Raw genomic sequence first — 12,949 nt, forward strand, 5'->3', positions numbered from 1 at the left:
AAAAAAAAAAATGCTTCAGGAGCTCTGGGCAGGGGGGTGGTTAGTTAGGGAAGGGTGGTTGAGGCTTGAAAGGTGTGAATTAACCCGAAGAAGGGAAAGGAGAGCATGCCAAGTGGGGCCCTGGAGAAAATGATCCAACATGATGAACAGTGATTAAACACTCACATTATTTCTATGACTCTACTGGGCACTGTGATAAATGCATAACACACATTTTACAGGATCTTCTCAATACTCTAGCAAGGTAGGCACCTGTATTAGTCCGTTTTCAGGCTGCTAACAAAGACATACCTGAGACTGGGTAATTTATAAAGGAAAAAGGTTCAATTGACTCACAGTTCAGCATGGCTAGGGAGGCCTCAGGAAACTTACAATTATGACAGAAGGGGAAGCAAAGACGTCCTTCTTCACATGGCAGCAGGGAGAAGAATGAGAACTGAGCGAAAGGGGAAACCCATTAGAAAACTATCAGATCTCGTGAGAACTTATTGACTATCATGAGAATAGCATGGGGGAAACTACTCCCACGATTTAATTACCTCCCACCAGGTTCCTCTCATCATACATGGGGATTATGGAAACAACAATTCAAGATGACATTTGTGTGGGGACAGAGCCAAACCATGTCACCAACCCTGCACCCATTTTACAGATGGAAACACTGGGACTCCAAGATTGAAGTGGCTTGCTCAAGATCATACTGCTAAGAAGTGGCAGGGCCAGGATTTGAACCCACCTCTGTGAGACTCCAGTTGATTTTCATTAGGCCTCCCTACCTCCCTGAGCTGGGCACTAAGAAGGGCTCAGAGATGAACCCTGTGAGGGTCGTGACCCCAGATGCTCATAGAGTAATGGAAATGCTGGTAATGTGATTGCTACCCAAAGGAACCTAAGATGAGGTGTAAACAAAATGGAGGCCTTGAGAGAGATGCCAAGCACAATGACAACTCAGAGAGACAAATGATATCTTGCTGGAAGCTTTCAGGATGAATGATTTCATGGTGGGGGCATATTTGAGTTGAGTGTTGCCAGATCAGTGGGGGTTTAAAATATAGTAAGCCCTGGGTAGGGTCATAGCACTTTCCAATAAATAACGTACATTGCTAAGTAATCCACACATCTCTCTGAGTCTCATTTTATGTATGGGGAAACTGAGGCCCCTAAAGGTTAAATAATTTGCCCACAGCCCCATAGATAAGAACTGGCAGAGCTGGGACATGGAAGCAGGGTTCTCTGAGCCCAAGAGCAGTCCTACCTCCACTCCCGGCAGAGGGACCTAAAGGAGCATATTCAGGACATGGCTGGAGAAGGAATATGAAGGAGAAGAGAAACTTGGTGGATAGACCAAGGCCACATAATGGGGTCCTGAATGCCACAATTTAGTAGTCAGTTGGGGGAGGTGGGGGCATTGATGGGCTTTAAGCAGAAAGACATACAATGATACTTATCATTAGAGAGATTCACCTGGTACCAGTATAGCTGGAAATGAGCAGGAAAAGAGAGAAAGGAGGTGAGGGTCTCTCCCTGACATCCGAGTGGAAAGGGATGAAATGGGAACTAGGGTGCTGGAGACACTGGGGCAGAGGCTGGGTAGAGGAGATGCTGCAGAGATGGAGTAGACAAGACTTGACCAGTTCCTCATCAGGGCCTACATGGTCTGGTCCTACCTACCTCTTCCACCCCGTCTCCTACTGCTCTTCACTTGTTCCCTGCACTTCAAGCACACTGACTGCTCACCCTTGAAAATACTAATCATGTTCCCACTCCAGTGCCATTACACATGCTCACTATTTAGATCTTTGCATAGCTGATGTCTTCTTCTCATTCAGGCCTTAGCTCAAATGTTACTCAGAGAAGGCCTCCCTGACCACCCGATTGAATAACCACTCAGTCACTACTACTTCATCCTGCTTTGTTGCCTTTGGAGCTCTGGGAATAGTGGAAGGTAGCTTGTATGTGTGTTTATTTATCACATACCTCCCCAGCTCATCCATCTACTAGAGGGGACTTGAAAAGAAGGTAGGAGCCTTGTCTGTCTTGTTCACCCCTGTATTCTCAGCATCTCAACACAGAGTCCGACATATAGAAAACATTCAATAATTACTTGTGGAATGGAAAAATGGATGGAAGCTTGCATGCATAGGTTGTAGGGGAAGGCAAGAGGGAGTGAGGAGTTATGGTTGATTTGGGGATCTGAGCTGAGCAGCTGGAGAGATAAGGCCACCACCAATAGAGACAGAGCAGGGGAGCAAATTGTGTGTGGGATGAGCTTGGCTTGGGTCTGTTGAGCTTGGTATGCATGTAGGGCTTTCAGATGGAACTGCCCACTCATGTAGTGGGAAATACTGGCCTGAGCTCAAAGAGATGGAGACTCTGGGTAACGATGTGGGAGGCATCAGCACAGAGGCATAAAACTGAAACAATGACTATCAACAAAGTCCTTAATGACCAAGGTGAAGCAGGGAGGAGAACAATAAAGAAGAACTTTGAGGAATTCCTGAGGTTGGGGCAAGGCTGAAGGAGAAGAGAAGTGACAGGGGGCAAGGAAAGAAGACCAAGGAGCTGTGATCAAAGAATTGAGACAAGGTCTTGGAGCGTGGAGGAAGGAAGGGTTCAAGAAAGAAGATATGGCCATGGGGCTAAATTCTCAAGGAGGAAGTAAAGTGAAAAACAATTCATTAGTTAGGGTGCAAAGAGGCCACTGGGATGTTTCAGGGCTGGGGAAGAGGTAGGTATGTCCAGTATGGTGGAGGCTGAGGCTGTGGGGGTCTGGGGGACAAGAGGGTAGATGGAGCCTTGGATGCCAAGCATAAAATGATATACATAGTTACACACCCAAAGTGGGAGTGCACACCCCAAGCCATGCTTTTCTTCGAACACCCACTCTTCTTTTTTTAAAAATATTTTTTATTTCAATAGCTTTAGGAATACACGGTTTTTTTTGTTACATGGATGAATTGTATAGTGGTGAAGTCTAGGGTTTTAGTGCACTGATCACCCAAATGGTGTACATTGTACCCAATAGGTGGTTTTTCATTGCTCACTCATCCCACTCTCCCTATCTCTGAGTCTCCAATGTCTATTTTACCAATCTGTATGCCTTTGCATACCATAGCTTAGCTCCCACGTATAAGTGAGAACATGTGGCATTTGGTTTTCCATTCCTGAGTTACTTCACTTAGAATAATGGCCTCCAGTTCTATCCAAGTTGCCACAAAAGAATTTATTTCATTCCTTTTTATGACTGCATAGTATTCCATTATATATATATATATTTTCTTTTATTTTTCTTTATCTATTCATTGGTTGGTGGGCATTTATGTTGGTTCCATATCTTTGCAATTGTGAATTGTGCTGTGATATACATACATGTGCAGATGTCTTTTTGTTATAATGACTTCTTTTCCTTTAGATAGATACCCAGTAGTGGAATTGCTGGATGGCTTGGTAGATCTACTATTAGTTCTTTGAGAAATCTCCATACTGTTTTCTACAGAGGTTGTACTAATGTACCTTTCCACCAGCAGTGTATAAATGTTCCTTTTTCACCACAGCCACTCCAACATCTATTGTTTTTTTGTCTTTTCAGTAATGGCCATTCTTGCAGGAGTAAGGAGTAAGGTGGTATCTCACTGTGGTTTGAATTTGCATTTCCCTGATTATTAGTAACATAGACTTTTAAAATATGTTTGTTGGCCATTTGTATATCTTTTTTTTTTTTTGAGAAATCTTTATTTATGTCCTTTGCCCACATTTTAATAGGATTTTTTTTTTTCTTGCTGATTTGGTTGAGTTTCTTGTAGATTAGGGATACTAGTCCTTTGTCAGATACACAGTTTGCAAATATTTTCTCTCCCATTCTGTGGGTTGTCTGTTTACTCTGATGATTATTTCTTTTGCTGTGCAGAAACTTTGTAGTTTAATAGGTCCCATTTATTTATTTTTGTTATTGTTACATTTGCATTTGGGGTCTTCATCACAAATTATTTGCCTAAGTTAATGTCGAAAAGAGTTTTTCCTAGGTTTTCTTCTAGAATATTTATGGTGTCAGGTCAGATTTAAATCCTTGATCCATCTTGAGTTGATTTTTTTTAATAAGATGGGAGATAAGGATCCGGCTTCATTCTTCTACGTGTGGCTTGCCAGTTTTCCCAGCTACATTTATTGAATATGGTGTCCTTTCCCCAATGTATGTTTTTGTATGCTTAGTCAAAGATTAGTTGGTTATAAGTATTTGGCTTTATTTGTTTTTTCTTGTTCTATTTCATTGATCTATGTAACTACTTTTATGCCAGTACCATGCTGTTTTTGTTACTATAGCCTTGTAGCATAATTTGAAGTGTAGTATTCTGATACCTCCAGATTTATTCTGTTTGTTTAGCATTGCTTTGGCTATTTGGACTCTTTTCTGATCCCATATAAATTTTAGGATAGTTTTTTTCTAATTCTGTGAAAAATAATGTTGGTATTATATTTTGATAGGAATTACAATCTGTAGATTGCTTTGGACAGCATAGTCATTTTCACTATATTGATTCTTCAAATCCATGAGCATAGGCTGTATTTCCATTTGTTTTTGTCATCTATTATTTCTTTCAGCCGTGTTTTGTAGTTCTCCTTATAGAGATCTTTCACTTCATTGGTTCATATATTTCTAGGTATTTTCTGTAGCTTTAGTTCTTACTTTGACTCTCAGCTTGGTCATTGTTGGTGTATAGCAGTGCTACTGGTTTGTATACATTGATTTTGTAACCTGAGAGTTTGCTGAATTCATTTATCAACTCTAGGAGTCTTTTGGAAGAGTCTTTAGGGTGTTCTAGGTATAAAATCATATTATCAGCAAAGAGAGATAGTTTGACTTCCTCTTTTCCAATTTGGATGCTCTTTATTTCTTTCTCTTGCCTGATTGCTCTGGCTATGACTTCTACAGCCAGTCTTCTGTCCCCTAACCTGCCTTCCCTATTTCCATCCCATCCACGGGACCTCATCACACTTCCCAGAAGACCAGGAGCTGGATTAAATATTATAGCAAACTTTGGAGTCAGATAAGCCAATCCATTTGCAGCTGTATTCGCATAACTCGCACTGAGTGTGTTGGAAGGACATGAAGGTTTCATCCATGTCATGCACCTGTGTAAACTGCTCCACCTTTTTTATTAAAAATAGAAGCAGGCTGGCCAGGCGCGGTGGCTCATGCCTGTAAACCTAGCACTTTGGGAGGCTAAGGCAGGGGAATCACCTAAGGTCAGGAGTTCCAGACCAGCCTGGCCAACATGGCAAAACCCCGTCTCTACTAAAAATACAAAAATTAGCCGGGCACGGTGGCACATGCCTGTAATCCCAGCTACTCAGGAGGCTGAGGCAGGAGAATCATTTGAAGCTGGGGAGCTGAGGTCTTAGTGAGCTGAGATCGTGCCACTGCACTCGAGCCTGGGTGACAGAGCAACACGCTGTCTCAAAAATAAAAATAAAAATAAAAATAAAAATAAAAATAAAATAGCAACAGACTGGAGTGCAGTGGGACAGTTATAGCTCACTGCATCCTCGAACTCCTGGACTCAAACAATCTTCTCACCTCAGCCTCCCAAGTAGCTAGAACTATGGGTGTGTGCACCACATGTAGCTAATTAAATGTTTTTTTTTTTTTGTAGGGACGGGGTCTCACTGTGTTGCCCAGGCTAGTCTCAAACTCCTGGACTCTGGTGATCTTGCTGCCCCAGTCTCCCAAATCGTTGTGATTACAGGCATGAGCCACTACCCTTGGCCTATGCTAGTTTTATTGAGGCTGACTTCTTCCTGGCAGTTGAGCACTGCCTCTCGGTTTCTGTTCGCTAGGATGATCTTCTTTACATCTAGCCTTTCAAGGCCTGACACATTCTGTCTTCACACAGCTCATGTCTTCACCTACTTCACCTGTGTCAAATGTCACTTTCTCTATAATCACCCTATTAAAATGACGGAGAGCACTCCCAATCCCCCTTCCCTGCTTAATTTTTTTCTAAAGCACTTGTCACCTTGAAACACACTATGTCATTGAATTATGTTTTCTCATCTCTCTAGAATGCCAGCTCAATGAGGGTAGGGATTCTTATTTATTTTGTTCACTGCTCTGTCCCTGGTTTCTATAATAGTGTCTAGCACATAATAAACACTCAGTAAATATTTGTTGAACCAATAACCGGCCCATTAGAAGGGACATCCTTGGATCCCAACAGACCTGGATTCCATCTTAGAACTGCCTCTTCCCTCCTAGTGACCTTGGGCAGGTCTCACTGATAGTCTATGTCTATTTTCTTTTCTTTTCTTCTTTCTTTCCTTCTTTCTTTCCCTTTTTTTTTTCTTTGAGACAGGGTCTCATTCTGTCACCCAGGCCAGAGTACAGTGGTGCAATCATGGCTCACTGCAGTCTTAACCTTAGTAGCTAGGACTACAGGTGCCCGCCACCATGTCTGTCAATTTATTTTATGTTTTGTAGAGATGGGGTCTCGTTTTGTTGCCCAGGCTGGTCTCAAACTCCTAGGCTCAAGCGAGCCTCTTGCCTCCCAAAGCTCTGGGATTACAGGAGTGAGCCACTGTGCCTGGTCACATCCCCGTCTTCATTTGTTCAATCAGGAGAACTAGATAGTGAATCTCAACTTGGAGAGAAATTCTCCAACCCTAAGGGACCAGTGGGAGGAGGAAAGCAGACAGAAGTTTTAGGGCTCTGTAGTGGAGAATGGCAAGATCTGAGGGATGGGGAAACTGAGGGAACGGGGGAAGGAACAAGATCTGGAAGACCGTGTGAAGGAAAAGGGGCAGAAACCGGAGAACACTAAGACTTGGAGGTGGGAGCAGGTGCTGGGGTTGAGTCCCAGCAGCTTCCTGTTGCCTCTGGCCCACCTTCCCACACAGAGCAGCAGTGCCCCCTTGTGGGCCCTGCCAGGACCTGGCTGTTTTGGGGTTGACGTTTCCCCTCCACGCTCTAGCGCTAGCTTTCACAAGGGCTTTCTTTATCCCAACAATTTCTTCTAGTGCTTCCAAAACTGTGCACAACGGCAAGCCCAACATAGACAGCATCTCTTCCTTTGAGAACCTGCTGCTTCACATCTGTGTCTGGGTTATCGCCTGTGCCACTGATATAGTTAGACTTTGTGTCCCCACTCAAATCTCATCCTGAATTGTAATCCCCAGGTGTTTAGGGAGAGACCTTGTGAGAGGTGATTGGATCATGGAGGCAGTTTCCCCCATGCTGTTCTCATGATAATGAGTGAATTCTCACGAGATATAATGGTTTTATAAGGCAGGTTTCCCTGCTCTTGCTCATTCTCTCTCACCTGCCATGTAAGACATGCATCTTCCCCTTCTGCCGTGATTGTAGATGCATTTTCCTCTTCTGCCATGATTGTAAGTTTCCTGAGGCCTCTCCAGCCATGCGGAACTGTGAGTCAATTAAACCTCTTTTCTTTATAAATTACCCAGTCTCAGGTACATCATTATAGCAGTATGAAAGCAGACTAATACAGCCACCTACCTGGGAACCTTTCTCAGGTGTGCATGCACACCTGCTTTGTGTCTGAGCACAGCCCACATGCCATGGTCTTCAGTGCCTATGCTGTGATGGCAGGGGCAGCACTGGGTGGGGTGGGAGGGGCTGGCCTATGTAGGGACTGAGCCCAAAAGGGACGGGATCCCTGGCCATAAATCCTGGAGGGAAAGTCACATTTTGTAAACGTTGTTCTAGAGTAGAGGGTGCAAACCAGTGGGCTATTCATGTGTGCCCGTTGAGCCTGCTGCATGTTATGTTAAAATTTTTTCACCACCATTTTACTTTTTATCTTTTTTTTTTTTTTTTCGGAGACAGAATCTCTCTCTCTTGTCCAGGCTGGAGTGTAGTAGTGTGATCCTACTCCCAGGCTCAAGCGATCCTCTTGCCTCAGCCTCCTGAGTAGCTGGGACTACAGGCACATGCCACCATACCCGGCTAATTTTTTTATTTTTTGTGGAGACGGAGTCTCACTGTGTTGCCCAGTCTGGTCTCGAACTCCTGGTCTCATGCAATCTTCCCACTTCAGCCTCCCAAAGTGCTGAGATTACAGGCGTGAGCCATCACACCTGGCCACCAATATTTTAAAAGGGTAGATTTCACATAAAAATCTGGATTTGGGCAAACGTGGTCGTTTATGCCTATAGTCCCAGCACTTTGAGAGACCAAGGTGAGAAGATTGCTTGAGCTCAGGAATTCAAAGCTAGCCTGGGAAACATGGTGAAATCCCATTTCTACAAAAAATACAAAAATTAGCTGGGTGTGGTGGTGTGAGCCTGTAGTCCTAGCTACAGGAGGCTGAGGTGGGAGGATCACCTGAGCCCAGGAGGCAAGGTTGCAGTGAATCGAGATCATACCACTGCACTCCGGCCTGGGTGACAAAGCCAGACCCTATATAAAAAAAAAAAAAAAAAAAAATCCCAAAACCAAATGTGGATTTCTAGATTCCCTGGAAAAATCAGAAGATGTAGCTATCCGCATCTGGACCCACACTCCCACCTATCCATAACGGATGAGAAGGGAATAGCTGCTGCCCTCTTTAGATGGGGTATGAACTCTGCAATCATTATGGTCTTTACCCAGTATGCTTTGCTTATCTGTGCTAACTGCCTGGTTCCTGTAGGAATTTCAGTTTGAGATTCCCGTAGTTTTCACGAAGAGAATGGACAGCATTGTTAAAATGAAGCACAAGCCATCAGGGTCTGAGCAGTGGAAGATCTTGAAAGGAGAGTCTCAGAGGGGAAGAGCCTTAAAGTCAGAGACCAAGTAGTGATATAGCTTGGAGCCAGAGGAAGGTATGGCAGAACAGGCAACCTTTCTGTCCTCTTCCACAGACCCTTCTTCCCGAGATCATCTCTGCCTAAACCTAGCAGTGGGCGCTGTACTGCGTAACAAAAGAAGATGTGCAGTATTACTAACAAGACAAATAGCAGATGATTTGCCACTTTGAAAGTACTCATCAAATGCTAGAAACAATCAAGTTGACTACTCATAACCTCCTCATAAGGTAGTATCATTCCCATTTTAAAGATAAGAAAACTGAAGTTCAGTGAGTATAAGTAAGCCCTGCAGCTATAATAGAAAGTGGTAATGCCTTTGATCCCTGAGTCCCTGGTCTGCAGGGACTGAGGGGGAGTTCAAACATCTTCTGATTTGAATTCAGTTGAATGAAACTTATGTCATCATAATTAACCTCCTCACTTTATAGATCACTGGTTTTCAAAGTGTGGTGCCTGAACCAGCAGCATCACCATCACCTGACATCTTGTCAGAAATGCAAATGCTCAGGCTTCTCCCCAGATCGGTTGAATCAGAAACTCTGGGTGTGGGGCCTAGCAGCCCATGTTTTGACAGTCCACCAGGGTGATGTTGATGCTCACTGAAGTTTGAAGCCCACTGGAGGAGTTATGAGCACACACTTTGGTACGAGGCAGACTGGGTAACTAGCTATATGGTCACTTGAGTTACTAGCTACATGACTCCTTGAGAAGATGACAGAGTCACAGAGATAGTAAGTAATGGTGCTGAATTTGAATCCAGGCAGTCTGGCTCCAGAGCCCATCCTATACTCTCCTGATGTGATGATTCCTAACCTGGGCTTCCTGATTCCTGAGATGTGGCAAAGGTAGTGGTCTGCAAGCCTTTTTTTTTTTTTTTTTTTTTTTTTTTTTTTTTTTAATTTTCAAATGCCTAAAGGAAAGCAGGTTTTTATGTCCGGTGCCTGCAACTGCCCCAGATAACAAATTCTGATTGTTTCATATAATGAATTCCCAAGGGTGCCTTTGAATTTTGCTCTCTCCCCACCGACCCCAGGTTTTAAGTGATCCCATCAATAAAACAAACAAAAACATTCTTTAATTTTTTTAAAAAACTTTTGTAGGTACATGGTAGGTATATATATTTATGGAGTAATTGAGATGTTTCGATACAGGCATGCAATGCATAGTAATTGCATGAGGATAAATGGGGTATCCATCACCTCAAGTTTTGATCCTTTGTGTTACAAACAATCCAATTATACTCTTTTAGTTATTTTTAAATGTACAATTTAGTTGTTATTGACTATAGTCACCGTGTTGTGCTACCAAATAGCGGTCTTATTCACTCTTTCTATTTTTTTTTTTTTTTTGGTACCCATTAGCCATCTCTACCTCCCCCCACCCACCCCCTTACTACCCTTCCCAGCCTCTGGTAACAGTAACCATCTTTCTACTCCCTATATCCATGAGTTCAATTGTTTTGATTTTTAGATCCCACAAATAAGTGAGAACACGTGATGTTTGTCTTTTTGTGCCTGGCTTATTTCACTTAACGTAATGATCTCCAGTCCCATCCACGTTGTTGCAAGTGACTGGATCTCATTCATTTTTATGTCTGAATAGTACTCCATTGTGTATCGGTACCACATTTTCTTTATCTGTTCATCTGTTGACAGACACTTAGGTTGCTTCCAAATCTTAGCTGTTGTTAACAGTGTTGCAGCAATTACGGGAGTCCATATATCTCTTCAATATACTGATTTCCTTTCTTTTGGGTATATACCTAGCAGGGGAATTGTGGAATCATATGGTAGCTCTATTTTTAGTTTTTTGAGGAACCTCCAAACTGCCCTCCATAGTGGTTGTGCTTAATTACATTCCCACCAACAGTGTACGAGGGTTCCCTTTTCTCCACATCATCACCAGCATTTGTTATTGCCTGTCTTTTATATATAAGCCATTTTAATCGGGGTGAGATGGTATCTCATTCTAGTTTTGATTTGCGTTTCTCTGATGATCAGTGATGTTGAGCACGTTTTCATACGCCTGTTTGCCATTTTTATGTCTTCTTTTGAGAAATTTGTATTCAAATCTTTTGCCCATTTTGATTTGATTTTTTTTCCTATAGACTTGTTTCGGCTCCTTGTATACTCCGTTTATTAATCCCTTGTCAGATGGGTAGTTTGCAAATATTTTCTCCCATTCTGTCGGTTGTGTTTTCACTTTGTTGATTGTTTCCTTTGCTGTGCAGAAGCTTTTTAACTTGATGTTATCCCATTTGTCCATTTTTGCTTTGGTTACCTGGGTTTGTGGGTTATTACTGAAGAAATCTTTGCCCAGACCAATGTCCTGAAGAATTTCCCCCAATGTTTTCTTGTAGTAGTTTCACATTTTGAGACCTTAGATTTTCATCTTGAATCCATTTTGATTTGACTTTTGTATATGGAGAGAGATAGGGGTCTCATTTCATTCCGCATATGGAGATCCAGTTTTCACAGCAGCATTTATTGAAGAGACTGTCTTTTCTCAAGTGTATGTCCTTGGCACCTTTGTCAAAAATGAGTTCATTGTAGATGTGTGGATTTGTTTCTGCATTCTCTATTCTGTTCTATTGGTGCTGTGACCCCTTGGTCAACTGCCATGGCAACAATGGCATCTGCTTTCCTCTCCACCTTGATGCACGTGCAAGTTCAGCTGCCCCGAGCTATTCCACTCTGTTTCTTGAGTGAGGATGGGAACATAATGGGCAGGGGCCAAGTTGCCAGCTTCCTGACCAGTTTATCTGGCCCTAGATGAAGGGGAAAGTGTTGATTTGATTCCCTCCTTGGCACCTGGTGCGTAGCTAATATTCAGACCCTGCTACCGATTGGCTCACAAGTGACTCTCTCCCCAGAAAGTATTGCATTGGTTGCCACTTTCTGAGACTTTTTTCCCTATTGGCTGCAGCTTCATTCAATGGAATCCCCATGCCCGTCTCTGAGTTCTACTGTTTGCCTTCCTTGTTGAGAGCCCAGACTGCTGACTCCTCTCCATCACTGGGTGAAGGCCATAAGCTATTGAAGTTCCCTAGATCTCCATAGCCCCAACCCTATCCCCTGTGTAGCTCCATGTCAGACTGCCTTGGGCTTTCTTCCACCCATCTCCACACCCCCAGGCCTTGAGCAAGGAGCTCGGAAGCTTTGTTACATACAGGTGTAAAGCTCTTGGCAGTCCTTGCCATCATCTTTGTCTTTACCAGTATGTTCTGCTCCATCCACACTACTGGGGCCCACTTGCATGGTGCCATCCCCCCATGAAGTCTCCATTGCAACATGTTTCTTCATTGCCTTCACTGACAACAGGCAGATGCTGGCTGCTCATCTTTCTCCTGATGGGAGAAGAGCCCACCCACTCCTCCCCATCTTGGAGCTGGAGATCCCAGATGAGGGGACCAAGTTCTCCCTATGGAGTCTGACTGGCAGGAAAGACATAGGGCAGGCAGGGGGTTACCATATTTTGATGTCTGCTATGTGCAAGGCACTGTGCAACCACGTTCACAACTATTGGCTCATTTAACCTTGACAACAACCTTACAAGATGTAAATGATTCTTACCCTTATTTTCTGAGAGGGAAAAGTAATCAGAAATGTTAAATGTGCCATTTAAGGTCACACAGCCAGGAAATGATATAGCTAGATTTGAGCCTGGGTCTGACCACCATCTACCCTCAGTCACTCTGGCAACAGGGCACTGGAGACTAGGAAACAATAATCAAAGCTCATAGGCAGATCGTTTGATTTCTATGCGGGATTCCCCTGCGACCTGGTTTCTTTGAGACAGTGGGTCAGGGAAAGCACAAGAATAGAGACTACGGGCAGTGGGACTGGGAATTTGAAGGCACGTTCTCTGGCACCAGGGAAATGAAGCCTACTTAGGGTTGGCAGAGGTACAAGACTCAGGGCTAGAAATGGCCACGGGTGGTGCTTGCTTTGTGGGTGGGAACGAGAGGCCTGGGCAGCCTCATCATGAAACTCATTCCTACATCTAGAGGCACGGTGGAGTAGGCAGAGATGAGGGATGGGAGCCCTGCTTTACACATGAGGATGCTAAGGCCCAGCAGAAGCTCTCCTACTAGGAGCTACCTCTTCCACACTGCCAGACACTGGGCAACTGGGTCAGGGTAGCAGAG

Source organism: Colobus angolensis, unplaced genomic scaffold, assembly GCF_000951035.1.
Source record: "Colobus angolensis palliatus isolate OR3802 unplaced genomic scaffold, Cang.pa_1.0 Scaffold216, whole genome shotgun sequence".
NCBI classification, from domain to species: domain Eukaryota; kingdom Metazoa; phylum Chordata; class Mammalia; order Primates; family Cercopithecidae; genus Colobus; species Colobus angolensis.